Raw genomic sequence first — 19,314 nt, 5'->3', positions numbered from 1 at the left:
ACCGTGACATGTGTATTGCGTACAGACGTTGAGTGCAAAGGTCTTGCTTTTATGCCAAAGCACACTTGTAGCAAAACCTAAACACACCACTGTGGAAAATGCTACCTGTCATCTGATGGAAATGGTTTTGACACACAGCGGACAGCTCCTGCAGACCTGTTTCTATGGAGGCGCTTTCATTTGGTTCAGTGCATCTTCCTGGGGCCTGTCCTGCTGCCCCTTCTCTCTGACATCTATTTGTGATCCCCCTGCTTTTGCTGCTGCTTCAGGCTTTTCCTGCACTGGGGAAAGGAGGGTCATCCTTAGGAAAGGTTTTCATGCCTGTGGACTGTATTCCTCCCTCTGATTTGAAAGAGATTCCTTGTGCCAGTAAAATCACTCCAGCGTGAACAGAGAAACCAGTAAGCTTTCTAGGAGCTGTTTAGGCAGACAGCAACATCCTGCAAGCCTTCTGCTCTGTGTATCTATAGCGAGTCCAAATGCTACTGCCACAGGAAACACATGGTGTTTCCATGAATGATGATGCTGAAAATCTGCTTTTCTAAGTTACTAATCACAAACAATTCCAATGAAAGGTAATTTGTGTTACTTTTTAAACAAGGTCCGACAAAATTCAACATTGGAAAAATGGAAAGTAAGATCAAAACTCATTTGGATAATGCGGTTTTCTCCAATTTGTTTGGGATTTTGGTTTTATAATACTAAGAAATTATCAATGTAGTCATAAACTGTGATTTACTGAGAAGCAGGCCCTGAAAAGCTTGGAAGCGCAAGGAAGAGAATCCTCACTCCCGAGGGGGTTAAAACTGCAAAATGCTTAAACGAAGCTTCCAAAAGAGGGTAAAACTGATAGTGAGAAGAGAATGGCATTGCCTTTCAATCCTTAAATCAGCTCAGTGAGTTCCTCAGTATATCGTCCTCCTCACTGCAGCGAATTGGAGCCATCTCTTGCACCAAAGCCAACAGAAATTGTTTGATGCATCCCATTTGAAACGTCATTGATCTGTAATTGAACGAGTGATTTCTAGCCAAAGATTACAAAATACTTGGCAAACTTCTCCAAGTGGGTGAGTCAGAGAGAAAAACCTGCCTGACAGAAGAGCAAGTCAAGCTACAGCAGTTGCAAGTAATTTGTCCCAAATGTGAACAGGACAAAATCTAGAGCAGGAGGCTGGGTCGCCAGCTCCATGCTCCAACCACCACACTGCATTCTTTGATGCTTTTTTAACCACAACAGCCTCTAAAAATCACCCTTTCAAAGGCATTTCTTGGTAGTAATAAATGAACCATCCAAACCTAAATAAAGAACCCAGCAGTTGAGATTATGCAATTTAACAAATAGAAATGATTGCCTTGTCCTCTGCTTATTTCCAAAAGAATAAAGCCCAGGTCATTTATAAAGCCTTTCCCCTTCCCCTCTCCTTTGCAGCCCCTTGGGAGTTACCCAGGAGACAGCACCACTTTCCTCTGCTTCCCCATCTTTAAAATATATTCATTCCAGTTTTCAAATTGCTATTTTGTAGTGCTAAATCTTTACCCGCACTAATTTCTCCAGGTCAGAATCTCACCCTGATTTGAACAAAATCTGGAGTCAAATATTCACACCAGAATGCTTTTGCCTTGCTGTGTGTCAAATGCCATCTCCCTGCAAATGTTTCACACACCTTGGAGTGCAGCTTGTGGAACTGATGAGGTGAAGAGCACTGCAGAGCAGCTCTGTGCTGGTAATCACAGGATTGAAGAAACACATACATCATCTGCCACATAGGTTGGCATTTCAAGTAAAAAACCTTCACAATGTGTAAGATGTTGGACAAATGATGGCCATATGCATGTTTGTCTCTGCGCAGATGTCTTTGCATTCTCAGCTAGGAAAAAGCTGAGGTAGGCTTTTTTTTGCCAACAGTTTAATATTAGTGACACAGTTTATGTCCTCCGCAAAAACAATAATGGAGGATAAGGTGACATAAATTATTTGCAAATCGTTTGACATATGCAGGGCATTGTCCTTGCAATAATCACCATCAGTCTGTCAGTTTAAGATATGAACCGTGCCACTGCCATTTTATATCATTGTGTTAAGCTTTCACATGTTGTAATTTTACAGATTTGTTCTTTGGAGAACGCTGCAACACAAATCAAGTCGTATTATGTTTAGTCATACGCCGTGTGGAGCACCTCCCTGCAATTAGGGGTGCAGGGAGATGAGGAGCAAACAAACAGTCCTAGATAAGAAGCAGCTCCTCAAAAGTTAGGATATTTCCTAGATACCATTACTCAGCTTTCATGGTCATTATTCAAGGCAAGAGGAATTATTGAAATTCATGCTAACATCAGTTGCTGGCTGCACGAACAAAGTGAGCACTGGAAAGCACCATACTGACAGATTAATTTAAAACACCCTTGTCTGTTTTGTTTCTCTATAACAGTCAGGCAGAACATTTGATTCTTATGAATAATGTGGGGTTTTCTAAAGTAAATATACAGTTTTCTTTTCAGCTCACAAAAGATCCCTTCAAGACCCGATAGGTGCCTGTAGTATTAACCCTGCTGTCCCATAGACACACAGAATGGTTCTGGAATAACAATGAACTCAGCATTGTCTCTTTTATTCCAGGCAATTTAATTCCTGTGTTATAGCTTAAAAAAAAGCCTGAACTGCCTATTTTTTAGTATTTTTTTTTTTTTAAATTTGAATCGCAGGTTACTGTGGGAGTCATTCACAAGTACATTGTATGTGTATTCAGTGCCAGATACCTTACGTAAACTGTTTGAGAAATGCATTAGTCTGCAAGTGTACTTAATTGGTAAAGGAATCAGTAGGAAATACTGCAATATACATTCTGGAGAATCACTTTTCAGAGACTTTTAACTGTATTTTGAATACAGAAACATTATTTGTTTTCCCCTGGGAAAGCTCCCCACATTCAGTTGTCAGCAGAACAGAATCTTTCTGCTTCCAGTGAGCCCTTAAACTAGAAAGATTTATTGCACTTACACCCTTGAAAGAACATATCTTTTTCTTTGAAGGCAGCCATTATCACCATCCCATTTTATATCTTTTCTGATAAGTGCAGGCAGTAAAGCAGATAAACTCCTTGCATACCAATTAAAGACACATACACACTAAGACACTGTATACTATCAGAGATGCTCAGAGTAATATTCTTCCTAGCACAGTAGATATATCTAAGGAGTTTGACTTTTATTATTCTCAGCTTTACACCTCTGACATTTCTAAAACCAGGGAGGAAATTAATGAATTCTCACCCAAGACTCCATTGTCTAATCTTGCCCCAGTGCTCATGAATTATGGAAAATGACAGATCAGCTGATGACGTACAACAGGCTATTTTAAAACAACCCTTTCTAACAAAACCCGGACCATGAAATGCTCACCACTGAATTTCATGCCATCACCTGACAAAACATTGGCCTCTTGTTAATTGAGACCTTAAATAACTGTCTCGCTTCCTCGCATAGAAGACGTTGTGCTCATTTTTTATGCACAAATGGTATGAAAGCCAGACTGCTGAACCTCAGAAAGCCTCTATTTTTTATTCTCAGATAGGATGCTGAAGTGCAGACCTAGCTCCATTTTGAGATTGAGCTCAATAACTTTTTAAGGTTTGTAAACACAACCTCTTCCACCTACCTGTGTAACTACTTATTCTTCTAGTACATTTTCCCAGGCAGATAAAAGGTCTCAGCTCATCCTCAATGGTGAGACCAAGAGGATTTGTATGAGAAGGGCCCACTCAGCTGAGATAATTTCAAGGATCTGGCTTTAACAACTGAGCCTTAGCAGCAGCTGTGCAAGCCCAAGGGTTGTTTGACCCATAATGCTTGGGCAGCCTACGAAGCCTTTGGCTAGGACATGTCCCATACCTTCTCTGTCCCAGTTAGTGTGCAAATTCAGTGGGGTAGGAGCCACCCTGGTGCATTTCTTTCCCAATAAATAAAAGCCCCTGAGCACTACCAAAGGCAGTAATGCCGGTGAGGGTCTGCCCTGCTCTCCCCTCACAGCTGGGACCACTGAAAGCTTTAACCTGCTCCCCAACAACCCCCCAACCAAGAAGCCCCACACACCCACCTCCTTTCTTCTTCTGCACTCCAATTTAAGATATTTTAGTATATTTACTCACAACATTATTGTCAGGTGGACAATCAGCTGTGTGCAGTGTTATCTGTGAACTTATTTTTACCTCTCCAAGAATCTCACCCAGGGTTTTTCCTGAAGTACAGCATCTGAGCACATCGGTGACTGCCTTGTGCATGGTGGCTGAGATACCAGTTTTCTGTCAGGGTTCCCTTTAGATAAGAAACTATGGAAAGCCATACATCTCATTCAAAACACCTGAAAGAGCTGAAGATGCAGAGGCACTAATCAGTAATTAATACAAATAAAAGAAACAATCTTTCATGTAGGTGGTAATAATAACACTCTGGAGTTTGTTCTAATCCATCTTTTTGTCAAATGAAGCACCAGGGAATTTGTCTGCAACAATCGGAGTATTTTCAGAGCCTCTGCTTTGATTTGCAATATGTGCTTTAGTCCTGTGTTAACAGAATGAATAATCAAAGGGAATGGTTTAAAAATTGATAAGCTAGGCTTCGATATGCAGAGGAATTCTGCTATGCCTTTATACCCAGCTTACAAGTCAGTTATCCAATTTAAGAAACCCCCTGTTCACCTTATACAGAAATTGAAAAAGTGCAACAGTACCCCATTGCACAAATTCTGATTGCTCTCTTTCTTCTGCATTAAATCACTGAAAGCAGCTGGAATAAGGGGCTTCTACCCTCCCTCTCCAGAGAAACAGTGTCTTCCAGAACATCAGACAATCCTGAAATCCTTTCAATAGCCCTGTATTCATTATATTTAGTGACAATTACACAAGTGGCTTCCTGACTGCAAATATGATTCATTACTCTGCAGCAGAAGTAATACCTCTAATAGACTATGCATTGAGTTGACCCAAAATAGCTGCTGAAGAACAGTTGTTCCTGAACTACTCCATGGATAGATGTTTTTAAGTGATTATAACCATATATAAGAAGAACAGATTATCCTGCTGTGTAATTGTTTAGCACTACCCCCAAATCTTTATGTAAACTAAATTTCAAATATGGACAACAATAAGCAGTGTTTAACAAGGACTTTTTTAGGAGCAATTTCCCTGGAACTTGCTGGGAGGTTTTAAGCCGTATTTTAAATTAAACAATTTGCAGTCAGTGTTTAGTCAACCCTTAGCTCCACTATTACCATCACTCTTCAAGTTAAAAAAAAGAAGAGAAATATAACAGTAATTCTTTCTTCAGAGAAAAGGGAGTAGAAATTGAATATTTCAACCTTGATAGACCTGAAGATGCAGTTCCAGCTCCCTCTCCACTCTGGAATAATGCAGACAGCTTAACCTTGCTGGGGACAGCACTACCCCAGCGCCTGCAAGCCTGGCTTCAACGCGGTGGTGCTGCCCTGTTATTGAGTTTGAAACCTACACAGTGCTGAGCAGCAGCGTTTCACTGCATGCACAAATTAGGAAGCCTGGAAATGATCTCAAAAGGTTACTCCCCTACTGCAGAGCCCTACACCGTGAAGACAAGCCTATTTTGCTTGTGCACTACCACTGCCCTCCTAGGAAGGGATAGCTCACAGGCCTGCACTGAGCATCTTCAGGTCACCCTCAGTGTCCAAAGCAGACCTCAACAATGCTGTGTGCCACCCTGGCTCCATCTCCCTTACACAGAGCTCCTCAGCACATCCATTTCCTAAATTCACTACCCCAGAGCAAGGCAGGCAGCAGGTGGCTAAGGGGATTTTTGACATAGCCAGACTCATGCCCTTCCTCTTAGGGCAGGCAGAAAGTAAGGACTAGGGGAAAATCGGGGCCTCACATCCTCCCTCTCAGTGATGCCAACTGCAGTTATCCGTGAACTTCAGAGAGGCCAAATTTTCGTCTGCATTGTTCAGGATTTCTGTGGGCACAGCAGGCATGCCCAAGGGGAAACCCAATCTACCAGCTTTCAAAAGAAGCCAAAGAACTACTCCATTGCTTTTACATGGATGATACTGAACACTTGTGCCATAATCTTTTTTCAGCTCCTTTTGTATTCGTTTTCATAGCAGTCGCTCAGAGTAGCCTTCCGGACAACAGCTACTGCCAAAGAGGAAGGCTGGGAGGCCTGAGCTCAATATGAAATGATCCAGGTGGGTGCTCTCAGCTCAGCTTTAAAATCTTTATTAGTTTTTCAGCTTCCTGTCCAAGTGTTGTGCCTGCTCCCTTGATCGGAGCAATTTAAACCAAACCTCACCACATGCAATGGCTGGTGCTATTGCTGAGCACCTCACTGATGTGGTCTCATCGTATTCCCAGTGTCCCATCTTGCTGCTCGTCTCTCTGATCTAGCTTGTAAAACAGCATTCTACAATGCTGGTATGTAATTTAAAAAACATAAGAAGTAATAATTAAACATTAAATCAGATTAATTTGAGGCTCCTTTGCCCTGGATAATAATACTATTAATTCTGTAGAGACGAAAGTAAGACAATTGTGTGAAAAGAAAGCACAAATAAAGTCCATAAAATGCAGAGGAAATATTTAATTTTGTTTTGTTTTAATTTTGTAATGCCGAGTATTCATGTTGTAATGTGGTGGTGACATAAATTATGCAACAGCAACAAACAGAGGAAAGCTGATAGACTGTTTCTCCTTAAAGCGCACATTGCTCTGGAACAGTTGAGTTTGGTCCTGAGATGAGACTGCCTACACAGGCATTTTCAAAGGGCTCTTTCAAGGCCGTTGTGCCACTTTCAGCTCTGACATGGGATCAAAATTAAAGCTGGGGAATCACATGAAACCGCAGCCAGGCTGTGTGGGCCAGCTTCAGAGAGGACAGCTACAAGAGCTAATTTTTTGTGTTCTTGTGGGTGTTCCCATGCTTGCTGTCTTCATATCAAAGGTGCTCTGTTTATAGACAGCAATCTGTTGGTGCCAGGCAGTGATGGCTGTGTGATATGAGGGAGGTGAGGCACTGGAACAGTGCCAGAGAAACTGTGGATGCCCTATCCCTGCCAGTGCTCAAGGCCAGGTTGGATGGAGCAACCTGGTCTGGTGGAAGGTGTCCCTGCCTATGGCAGGGGGTTGGAACTAGATGAGCTTTAAGGTCCCTTCCAATCCAAACCAGTCTGTGAATCCATGATTCTATGATATATGGCCATGGCAAAATGAGCCCTTCCATGGGTTATCACTGGCTCTAATTAAAGGAAGACACAGACGAGCTCTCTTTCATGGGAGCTGAGAGGACAGCAATCTCCAGAGGAGCTGCAAAAGAGCACAGATTCATTTGACTGACTGCATGATGTCTGAATTAATGGCCAGGAAAAGAGCTATTATTGTGCCCTTGCTGGTAGGCTGCTTCAGAGAGCTCTTGCTGCACTATCTGCTTAAGTGTGGAGGCAAAAACTATGCACTCCTCTACACTACCAAGCAAGGCAGGAGCCAAGCTGATGTGTCGAGCATTTCCTGGATCAATTTTACAAGGCTGAGTGTCTGATACATAATGAATGTTCAATAAGCTGAAATACAAATACTCTGCAAGCAGCAGGCTGTTAGTCAAACCAATGCTGCTCTAACTTTTAAAACAGATTTTTTGTTTTATTGACAACGCAGGCAGCAGAGACAAAGCAAAGCAGCATAAACCACAGCTCCAAGCAACTTTGGCTGCTGGTCTTCTTTGTGTCTCCTGGTTTCTGAGGCTGGGAAAAAAAGTCACTAATTAAGTCAATGTAGCTAATCTGGAGCTGCTGGGAGGAAAGGGGTAGGGTGTAATTGCTATCAAATAGCAATGGCTGTTGTGGTTTAATCTCAGCCAGCAACTAAGCCCGCCCCAGCCACTTGCTCACTCCCCCTTGGTGGGATGGGTGAGAGAATGAGAAGAGTAAAAGAAAGCTCATGGGTTGAGATGAAGACAGTTTAATGCGTAAAGCAAAAGCTGTGAGTGCAGGCAAAGCAACACAAGGTATTCACTCACCACTATATCCAGGAAAGCATTGCTTCATCATATGTAATGGAAACTTGGGAAGACAATGGCATTGCTCTGAAAGTTTCCCCTTCCTTCTTCTCCCCTCTGCTTTATATGCTGAGTATGACATCATATGGTATGGAATATCCTTCTGGTTAGTTGGGGTCAGTTATCCCGGCTGTGTCCCCTCCTAACTCCTTGTGCAGCCCAGCCTGCTTGCTGGTGGGGTGAGAAGCAGAAAAGGCCTTGATGCTGTAAAAGCACTGTTCAGCAATGACTAAACCATCCCTGAATTATCAACACTGTTTTCAGCACAAACCCAAAACACAGCCCCATACAAGCTATGAAGAATATTAACTCTCTCCCATCCAAACCCAGCACAGTTGTCCAGCACGCTTTTGACAGGTGGGAAACCCTTCTTCAAGCCCTTGGTATTGGGGGCCACTTCTTTGGGGGGAGGGCTTAATTCTTAAGAAAACACTGTCAAGTTATTCTTGGTGTGTGTAAGCAATCTGCCTTCTCTCAGCATTTCAGTAACCTTACAAAACTGGAGCAATTTCCAAACCTAAAATTAAATACACAAGCTGTAGCAGGCTTGCAGGCTGGAACAAACTTGCAAGCAACAACCTGCTTCCAACATCGCATTTGAATGTAATACTTACATTTCTAAGCTCTTCAGGATCACAACAGACTTCTGGCTGAATGGAATTAACTCCAGACTAGAGTCTGCACTACATGGCTGGCATCATCTCTCGCCAGGAGATGCTGGATCAAGGTGTGGAGGTACTTTAGTGTGACCCGTTAATACAAGTGAGACTCATGAGTCCCACCCCACTCCAAGTACAGTACCTAGGTTTGCCTTTGTGGCAAACTTTTCTGCTTTCAGGAAACCCCTTCTAGTAAGTGAAAGCTGCAGAAAAGGAAAAACTAAGGCATCAGAAATGACAAGAGCCTGGTCCTGGTTTCTGATTGCCACTTATCTTTGGGAGCCAGTAGACAATTTGAATATAAACAAATTACAAACCTCCATGAAAACCACCTGGCAGTGACCTCCTTGGGCCTTCTGCTCTAGCTGAGCACATTGCTGAACGCCACCACTGCTACATGGCCCCTGGAGGTGGTGCAGCACCAGAGCAGGTCAGCCAGGAGGATGTCAGATCTTCATCCTTGGAGGTCTTGAAACTTGAATGTAAAAGCCATGGCTGGCCTGGTCTGGAGACAGCCATAGTTCTGATCTGAGGACTGGAGGCTGGATTAGACATCACAGTGGTAGCCATCTGCCAGCAGCTCTGATGCTATGGCTCTGTTAGTCCTTCTTTCCTTCAGCTGTTTGGAACTTCAGAAGGCAAATGTTTTGGTCATGCATCTCTTCAGCACTTCTTCCTAGGGTATACATGCACTTCTATGATTCCCCAGGAAGAAACATGGCCACTTAGCCAACAAAAGAAGCCCCTCATTGAGATCTTGTTTTCAGGAATTCAGCCTTTGTAAATGGGTATGTGAGAGCTGATACAGAGAAGCGCACTGAAGAACTTTATCATATTTCTGTGGGAGCAAGATAACTTATATTAAACTGTTAGTAGCCATCTAAATATTTAAACCAGTAGATCATACAAAGAAACAGGAAAGATAAAGTTTAATCATGTAGCTCAGTTCTATTAAATATATCTGTGAAGTGGTATTTCTGGTTATTTGTGAGTAGAAAAACATTTACTTACTAAATTGTTTCTCATTTATAGTCATCATAGGTTTAGGACTCAGTGATTTGTATGGCCAAAACCATTAGATAATCTGTCCAACCGTGTAATGTGCAGAGAATCTCAACTACCAAACGTTTTCTCAAGCCCATGGGATACATCTTGCTGTCATGGATCATTGCAATTGCAGGAATGGTACCTGTGTATATAACTTGAAAGTAATTGCTTTGTTTCTATTTAAGGAAACACAAGCAAACTTGCCTGAAGTACTCCTTGGGTATATATTAATAGTTGGCAAAACTTTCAAAGTAACCTTTTAAAAATTTCCTTTAACTTCTATGGAAGCTACTTACACACTTGAAATTAAGCACATATTGTAGTGCTGTGCTCCAAGATGATGATACATATACACAATTCTGAGCAGGAGTAAACCATCAGGAGTATGACATTGTGTTCCTCAGTTCTGAGAATGAAGTTTAAAAATCCCTAAATTATTTTAACAAAAATTTTTCTCTGTTAAAAGAGGCACTTTTCTAAACAATTTAGAGCTGGTATAAAACACAGCAACACCACAGGGTCTGGGGCCCATGGTCATTGTGCAGGAGATCCTTGCTCGTGTCCTGGAGGTGATGCTTTTGTCAGGCACCGTGAGTGACTAGTGGAGTGGCATCTGCAGAGACCGCATTACTAAACATGACTGAATCTCTAAGCTGATGCAAACTGAATTTGCCTCCTGGTTTACTGCAGAGGGTTTTTTTTTACCCTGATTTTAAAGGCTTTGCTGGGTGTGGTAGATTTTCTCACAAGAATAGGAGCAGAACCCTGCCAAGTCTCCTGGGACAATGCACGGAAAAGCTTTTCAACACCTGTTAAACTTATTTTTTTAACAGGAACAAACCAACCAATTTTTCTCGCAGCTTGTTATCGGAGATGGTTAAACATTATTAACGTTTTTATTTGATTAAAAAAATTATTTTGAGCCATAGCAAATCTCAGCTGTTCTGATTAAGATTTTGGAGAACAATAAACAATTCAAACCACAGTCTCATAATCAAAAATGTGAGTGATTTTAACCAGGCCAACACCTGTATGAGAAAAGCAGGAATAAGATGACATATCTTGCTGTGTGTTAGAAACGGTATAAAAATGCTCTAAGTTCACTATACTCATTTCTGAAATGTCCCTTCTTATGAAAATCTAAAAGAATCCAGAATTGTTTAACAAATTAGGAAATATTTAATAAGAAACTTCCTCCGTTTTCATAGTGTGCCTTTACTTAGTCCTACCAAGATACTTACTCATGAGCCAAAGTTATTCAAATCAGCTTAAGGATAGTATGTGTGTATGTGAATGCTTGTACACAGACTCAGTCAGTATATGTGGAGCTCACACTGCTGTAATAAGCTGGAATAGCAAGAAGAAAACACAATGAACAACACTTTAGAAGAAAGAGGTAAATAGGGAGGAATTACATAAATATGCTACAAAATGTATTTCTTCTTTATTCACTTAGTGCTGATTCATTCTCATTAAACGATGAAATCAGCTTTGATATCACTATGCAAAAATAGCTTGATATTACAGCTAAATGCTACTTAGATATTACAGCTAAATGCCACTTATAATAACAGTGATCTGTTATAAAATGAACTTTTGTATTAGAATATTCAAATATTTATATTGGAGTAAGGGCATATTGATTTGGCTTTTCCATGAATACAAATGCCTTCCTAGCAAGTGGGGACACTATGTTACAGTGATGAAACGTTTAAGGCTGTTTATTTACAGCATTTATTTTAGTGGCTTCTGGAAAAGAATATTACATGTTTAAACTGTCAGCAGTAGGACATGGAATTTATTTTCTCTGCACCAATTTAAAAGTCTTTTAAAACTTTTTTAATATGTCATGGCTCCAGGGCTCTTCACAGCTGGGCTCTCGAGAGTCAGAAACAAATCACCATTGCAGTCAGTATATTCAGAGGTCTTATTCCTATTAACTCTGGCTTAAGAACAATGTCCAATTCCAGAGCTGCATTTTGATCATCTTTCTCTTTCAGATAGTGCTCCAAGACCATGTGAGGCTCGCTACAATCACTGTATGCCCTGTTTTAGACTGTTAACTTCGTAACGATACAGAGCTGATGCTGACCCTCCTTTCACTCCCAGACACCCTCTTTGCATGCTCCCTTGGCTGCAAAAAGTTCGTGCATACTTTAAAGCAATCTGGGGCTGATTTATTCAGTGCACCTGCACGAGGCTTGAGGGAACATACTGCACCACCCATCGCCTCCCAGGCATATGCATTCCCTCTAATTCTTGGTCATGACCCTGTCTCCTTCTCCCTCAGCTCGGCATTACATATCTGAAATGCTTCACAGAGAAACATGTCCAAAGGGTGTTGGTTAAGCAGTGGGGAGATGGGGCCAGGACACGTGTGCTGAGTCTGGTGAAATCTGCTGCTGTTTGCGCTGGCTGTCCCCTTGGTGTGCTTTTCTGACCCGGGCACTGTGCAGAGAGTGGGTGAAGGAGTCTTACGAGTTTCACATCACATCAGAAGACAGATATTGTGGTAAGTCTCCAGGGAGGAAGCTCTGAGGAGAAGCGGGAATATGGCAGTCGTTACAGTTCCCTGAAATGGAAGCTGCTCTTTCCATGGTGCCTTCACAAAAGCAGAAGTGCCCTGGAAATCTTACAGGTCCAGCATCTGGCCCTGGTGCTCTTTCTTTCCTCCAGTAGGAATTTTGTCTGTCTGAATGAGTCAGAGAGGAAGTCTCTTTGAGTTACACAGCAAGCCATACAAAATGAGAGACCGATGGTCTCCCGGAACGGGTAGCACTTTAGCTAATGTACACATGCACAAGGTCAGTGCTCCAACAAAGGAAGCTAGCAGATCTGCCAGCCCTTCTTTGGACAACCTGTTTGAGGATTAATCATATCAATGCTTGCTCCATGAGGTTGTGTGCATTCAGGCACTGTTCTCTCCTCCAACTCTTTAAACAAGGAAACACTTCCTTTCTAGGATACAGGGGTCAAGTTTGGTCCCCTTTTGACACCTCAAATCCTTTCAATTTGCCTGCTGCTGCTGAGCTAAATAGTGGCATGAGGTAATTTATTTGGGATCAGGGTTAAAGTGTTAATGAGAACACCACATTTCTCTGAAGCTCAGCAGAACTGAGAGCAGCATTCTCAGCCAAGAGAAAAAGAAATCCTCAGCACAAGAGGCATATGGAGCCATTTTAGTCCACAGTTGCATAGCTTCTTCTCAGGTTTCAATCTGAGATTGAAAGACTGTAAACCTGAAGGGCAGTTTGAATCCTCATATATGTGCAGGAAGTCCACGCATTCGGAATTACTATAAAAGACGGCTAATTAGAGCCCTTCAGCTCCACTTGGAGTTGAGAGGACTGGTATGTTTAGCACCTTGAAGGATTAAGCTTCTAAATGTTCCTACTGCTGATAGCACATTTGCTAGGAGGATTGATTTGACAAGGGTAGCGATGTATGGCCATTAAATTGTTTGCAGATTTGACCTATCTGTCCATAATAAGAAATAACATCTGAAGTGCCATAACTCTGTCAAACATTTCAAAGGAATACTTGTTTAAAGATCGAATGAATTATGTAATCTCATAATGTCAGATTAGGACATAAAGCTATGGAACATGACACAGAGCAGCATTACAAGGCACTGTGTCAGAACTTTTATAAACAATTTCTTCTGGACCTCTCACGTGTTATCAGTTTGAGCAGTGACTATGACGCATTTCATGTTCCTTCTGGCAGCTGGAGACAAAATGATGTGGCAAAAAAGCGACTGGAAATATCGTCCAGGGGCTCTTAAAAGAGAATTTTTTCTATAGCAGAACAGTACAGACCTGCGGATTTTGTCCTGGTGTGAGAGAACCAGTGGGGAGAAGGGGAAAAGAGAAAGGAGAGCAGAACAATCAAAATCAAGGCAAGCTGGATCAGAGTTACCCAATGCTTATGCCTACGTTTTCATGAGCATAATGGATTTATTTTTATCGCATATTGTTTGCCTGAGCATGAGACTACCTAGGCAAGATAAATATCTTTTACCTTGGAAAGATCTAACTGTTTTCTTTTCAGAATAAAACAGTTTGGAATTTGGGGACATAGAAATGCAAAATAAATTCCTACATACTAAATCTAACATCAAGACAGGTATGAAAAAACAGAGCTGAGAGAAGAAAAGGAAATAAACTAGCAGTGAAATAAACAGTGATCATTTTCTATGAGACTCAATAAAGAAAAATTATTTCAACGTTCTTTAAGTGACAACTAGTGGAAAAATAAGAAGCAGCTAAAAAGTAACATTGAGAGTGCTTGGCTGGTGATCATCAGCTGGAGTTGCCTTTTCTGTCACTTTCATTTTATGTGTAATCATCATTTTTATGACCTTATTCAATTCAAAGTATCTATAAATGTATATATGTATATAGAAGTATATAGAAATGCCATATATAGCATTTTTGTGAATTGAAATTTAATCAAACAGAAGCATATGGTGGGGCACTTCAGCAATATCTACCTTACGCAGTGCAGAATAACAAAGCCCCCAGACCAGTGCTGTGATTGCAAAGGTCATGATTTTCACTACCACATACCACCTCTGCCACTGGCAAGACATGAGGGGTTAAAATGAAGCTATACAAGGGTGGGGGCCAGCTCCCATTCAGCTCCTGTTTTTCTACTGCAAAGCAGTGTGTGGTGAAGGGACTGCAGCCCTGCAAAAGATCTCAGGAATTGAGAGTTCAGGTCCATCAAAGCGGCACTAATGCTCTGTGGGATGTGCCACCCCTTCCTGGGGAAGCCTGGAGTGCAGCAGGGAAGTGGCGCTCCAGATACCGCCTCTCTTGCCTTGCTATGTTGCTGTGCCTTGAGGAAAGGGTGACAAAAGGATATCAAGATAGAGCTTGGATGGTGACAAGCTGAGCAGACCCTGGGTTTTTGTCTTGCTTGCCTTGGCACTGTGAGTGGTCCTGCACTTCAGGAGTCAAGAGTTTTAGGGAGAAATGCACAAGTGCTGCCCTGATTAGCACAGTGGGTTTCAAATGAGCTTGTCTTCCTCTTTGAGCCATGGAGCAGCATGGGTACACATCATGCACAACGAGAGGAGGAGCTGGGAGCTCTCTGCGCTTCTCTACTGTTAGCATGAGTTTTGCCCAGTAGCTGCTCTTGCCCTAGCAGGATGTCAAGCCCACACCCTTGCTCTTTGCATAGGCAGCATGACCTTTGCTTCTGCCCTAGGACAAACTGTAGACAACTTCTCCTGAGACAATAAACAGGCTACTAACCTGGGACCAACACTTCTCTCAAAGGCCAGATGATCCCCTCCACCTTTCCCTATCTGCATCTCTCCATGCTGGAATCATGCAGAGTAGGGCTGTGTGGAAGCTGGGATCAAACTATGTTGAGCAGCACTAGCCTTGGTAGCAACTTCCAGGATGTACACGGGCCAGAAACATCGGTGCTCAGTGACTCCCCATGGATGGCTGCTCTCTGACACCTGTCAGCCAGCACCTTCACATTAATAGATGCTAACTGGGTCAGTATTACTTTGTGTTAGATGTAATAGCACTTTGTTCCCTCCTTCTTCTTGCTAATAAGTAGCTACTTCCTTACACCCCTTCTGGTCAGCCCTGCCTGCCAAATGACATGTCTGTCAAAATACACATTATTCAGAAACGGACCTGTTGCCAGCTCTGTGGGGCTGGGGGATGGGCTCATGTATCGTATCACTCTTCCCTTCCATACATCTCAATTTCCTGCTTTCTCCATGATTAATGCACATTTGCTTCCCTCTACATAATGTAGACAGCGAAGAATGAATTATGCTGCTTCATTACGTTAACTAGTAACGTCTTACCATACCTATATATGCTAATTACTGCTTTCTTGTGCCTTATGTTTGCAAATGAACTAGATAGAAAGAGTAAATACAGAATAATGGCACGTTATGCTCCCTTAATGTGTAACAGAAATCAAAGAGGGGGCCAAGAAAGTGTTTCTCGTACTACAGAGTTAGTCTAGTAGGTTTTCATAATTTTAAAGTCATCACTGTCCTTGTAACACATTTGATCTTTAATGTTGAGTTTCAGTAGTTTTTACTGAATTTGAGGCATAAAAGATAGACCTGTCCTGCCGTTGATAGAAAATAGATACCGGTGACTGAAAATAATTAACACATGCATTGGAAACACAGACTACAAGATATTGTTTGCACACTGAGTGGTTAATCTCTGCCTAAACGTTATACTAAATAAAACAAGCCAATATTGGCACTCTCCAGTATTGCATCTGGAAATAACAATATTATGCAGACTTGAACATATTAGTAGCTTGAAAACAGAGAGCAATAGCAGATGCTATAAAATACACAGAATCAATCCTGCTTGGACATTTATTGCATTAATACTATTTTCAATTTATTTAGCAGCAAAATGCTTTTATTACTGACTACTGACTATGTATGAGTGAGAATGTGTGTGGGTGCTTTACACACAAACATGTGCATGTTAGCCGCTCTGCCTGGCATAAACGATCTCTAAGAGGACAGCAATAAAATGTTTTGCATCATACAATATGGCATAAGGACAGAACACAAGAGAATATTGATGCCACAGATCCTGTCATAGCTTAGAGACAGGGGATAAAAACATTACCAAACAAAGAAACAGAATTTGACTAGAAAATTAGCACTATCAGCTTATCATTGAGAAATGCCATGGGATCTTTAACTATACACAAGAAACGAGCTGTTGGTTGTTGTTTGCCTTTTTTCCCCTGTTACTTCACAGAGCCTCCAGAAGCTTATGTAGAAAGAAAATCAATTAAATAAAAATGGACAATGATGAAGAAGTCAAGAGAGCAATTTTAAAATCAATATATTTCTTCAAAAAAAGCTCACAAGGTGGTTGCAGAATATGGAGTATAAGCCTGACATACCAAGCAGATACAATGTGAAGAACCAAAGGAAGATCCCACAATACTTTTGTATTTGTCAGCAAGGATGGCATGGAAAGATTTGTAGTAACCCAAGGTTGTGCTAGTGTAAACACATCAAACCAATCCTCTACTGCCTCTCCTGACTCCTAGAGGATAGCCAGTGAAGTTTCAGACACCAGGCTGTTTTTAAGTTGACAGTTTGGGTTTCAAAAACCCAAAACTTCAAGAGTCAGCCAAGAATGAGCTTTTGTAGTAGCAAACATCAGCACAAATATCACCAACTTCTGCTCTAAGTGCAAAACATAATTCTTCAATTTGCAAATAAACACATGCCACACACTTCTTATAAAAGGCAACAATTAAACAATAAGACTCCACCAAAGCAAAATATTCCATTGTGCATGCAATTTTCTCCCCAAGGAGAGGACTGAAGAAAGAACGAAACCCACATGTGAAATGTTAGTTATTTGTTTGACGCACTTTCGTGTGGTTCGCGAATACTGTGGTAAGGACAATACAAGAGAAATCATGGAAAAAAAAACCAACAAACAAATGAACTTCATCTTAATGCTTGCTTACAAGCTGATGTGGGCAACTTTATGAAACCATCAGCGATAAAAGTCACCTAAGTTGCCATAAAGCATGGTGATCTCAAACTATTTCACTGGATACATGATTGGCAGAAAAGGATCTGTGAATAGTGAATTGCTACAGTTAGCTGTATTTCAGTGCTGGCAGATTTGCCAACTGTAAAACTCAGTCCAGAAAATTTCTTGACCTTTTTTTGCTGCAAAAGGCAGAATTAAATATGACTCAAGTAGGCGGAGTATTGAGTCAAAAAATTCTTAGCCATATTCACTTTCACTTCAAACCCATTTCTGTTTTATTGCAAGTCTGATTCTGAAAACACAGTTCAGAAAGATGACTTTAAAGAAATTCCTTTTTTTTCTTTTTGTACAAAACATCTGTGTAGTGATAAACCATGATGAGCATGAGGCGTGCAAATACAACTCAGAGCAACTGGCACTTCTGTCAACACAGCACTGAAAACACTGATGTCATTTAGTATTTGTGGTAAGCCCCAAATATTCCTCTTGCAACAGAACATTTGTTGTCTTCTTCCTACGGAATTTCTGAGCTGGAATCAGGTCCAGCTATATTGTATTTTATTTCTTCCCTTACTCAAGGTTTTCTTTTTTGAATTCTTCAGTATCAGATGCACACAAGTTCACATCTGAACTTATACGTCAGGAAGTCCAACCTCTCCTTGAAAACAGACTTGCTGGTTCTTCTTTCAGCTGTTATTCTTTGCAGGTTTCTCATCCTTTCTCATGTTGATGAAACAAAACAATGTCGAGTCTTCCCTTCAACCAGTACAGCATTTTCATTGATTTTAGTCACAAAAAAATTGTAATGAGTTTTTAAATTAAATTCTTATTTGTCTCTAAGGTGTGCTTATAGATCATTAACACTAAATCTTTAATACTGCCACTGTGCTTTTTAACATCACCAGCATTGAGTATTTTTCCATAGGTACTGGCCAAATTCATGGCAGAGACAGCACCTGTGATACTCTGCCATCAACTGCCGTGAAGGGTGATACTGTACTGTACCTCCAGCTCTCCTGTGGTTAAGGTCCTAGGATCCTCAGGGATTATCATAAGAGCAGTGGCAGTGGCTGAAGGACAAATCCACAGTCTGTTTTCTGTCACTGCTACCCTGAGGTTGAGGTACTGTTCAGGTCTGTGCTGGTTGCCTCTGGACCAGGACTGGAAAACTGGGGGTAAAACCAAATATGAGTGGTATAGGTGAGATGCCTGGCTTGGGTTCAGAGGAGGAATTTGCTACTGGGTAGGCATCATAAGTGTGTTAAACTGGCAGCATCACTACTAGAAAAACTCAAAACCGCCTGACTTACTCCACAGCAGCCACACACTGAATGGTGACTTACTGCTGCTGAAATCACACAGGGCTCATGATGGGCACAGCCAGTGCTGTCACCCTTCACGCCACTCCCCCTTGCGGCCTTCACAGAGCTCCATATTACTTTCTATGGGGACATAGTAAAGGATTATCAAGCAGCTAATTTGTCATATACTGCCTGTTTTGAAATAAATACTAGTAGCTAGGGTGCCATGCAATATGGAGCCCCAAGTGAGTACCTGCAAAGACTGTATCTCTGCTTTGAAGAGCTAATCTGGGAAAACAGTCTCACAGACCTGGAGATCAAGCAAAATACAAAACCTACACAACACACTGGGTTGCAATTTATCTCCACGCATGAGCCCTGTTTTCTAACCCAAATTCATCGTAATCTACCGAAGGCCCTGTTCTAGCAATGAGCTCTGCTACAATGACCCCACAGACACACGTGAGGCAAAGCTGAGACAGCTTTTTGGGATACTCTTTTGTCTATAACTTTGGTAAGCATCACACATTTGGAAGTATTATGATTATATCAAATGCAGCTTCATAAGGTACTGCAAGTCTTTACTGGCTACTTGACAGCCGAAGTCCTGTCAGGACTTAAGTTCACAGCACTAAAACCCCCTAAATATTTTCCATAAAATATCATGCTTTTTGGAGTTAATTTTGTATAACTTCCTCTGTTTTTAAAAAGTGCTGT

The 19,314-nt window shown here is 41.5% G+C and overlaps 1 long non-coding RNA gene across 1 annotated transcript; it reads right to left on the bottom strand.

The window, feature by feature from the left end:
* Positions 1–721: 721 nt before the first annotated feature.
* On the bottom strand, positions 722–3,798 carry LOC134162224 (uncharacterized). The gene is made up of 2 exons (XR_009964259.1): positions 3,656–3,798; positions 722–1,003 (listed from the first exon to the last, which is right to left on the bottom strand). It is a non-coding gene; the product is annotated as an uncharacterized LOC134162224 (long non-coding RNA).
* Positions 3,799–19,314: the final 15,516 nt, after the last annotated feature.

The sequence above is a fragment of the Pezoporus occidentalis genome, unplaced genomic scaffold (genome assembly GCF_034315485.1).
Source record: "Pezoporus occidentalis ecotype Australia unplaced genomic scaffold, CSIRO_AGI_Poc_V1 ctg184, whole genome shotgun sequence".
NCBI classification, from domain to species: Eukaryota; Metazoa; Chordata; class Aves; order Psittaciformes; family Psittacidae; genus Pezoporus; species Pezoporus occidentalis.
Note: the sequence above shows the minus strand (reverse complement) of the source record. Positions and strands in the feature narration are given on the sequence as shown.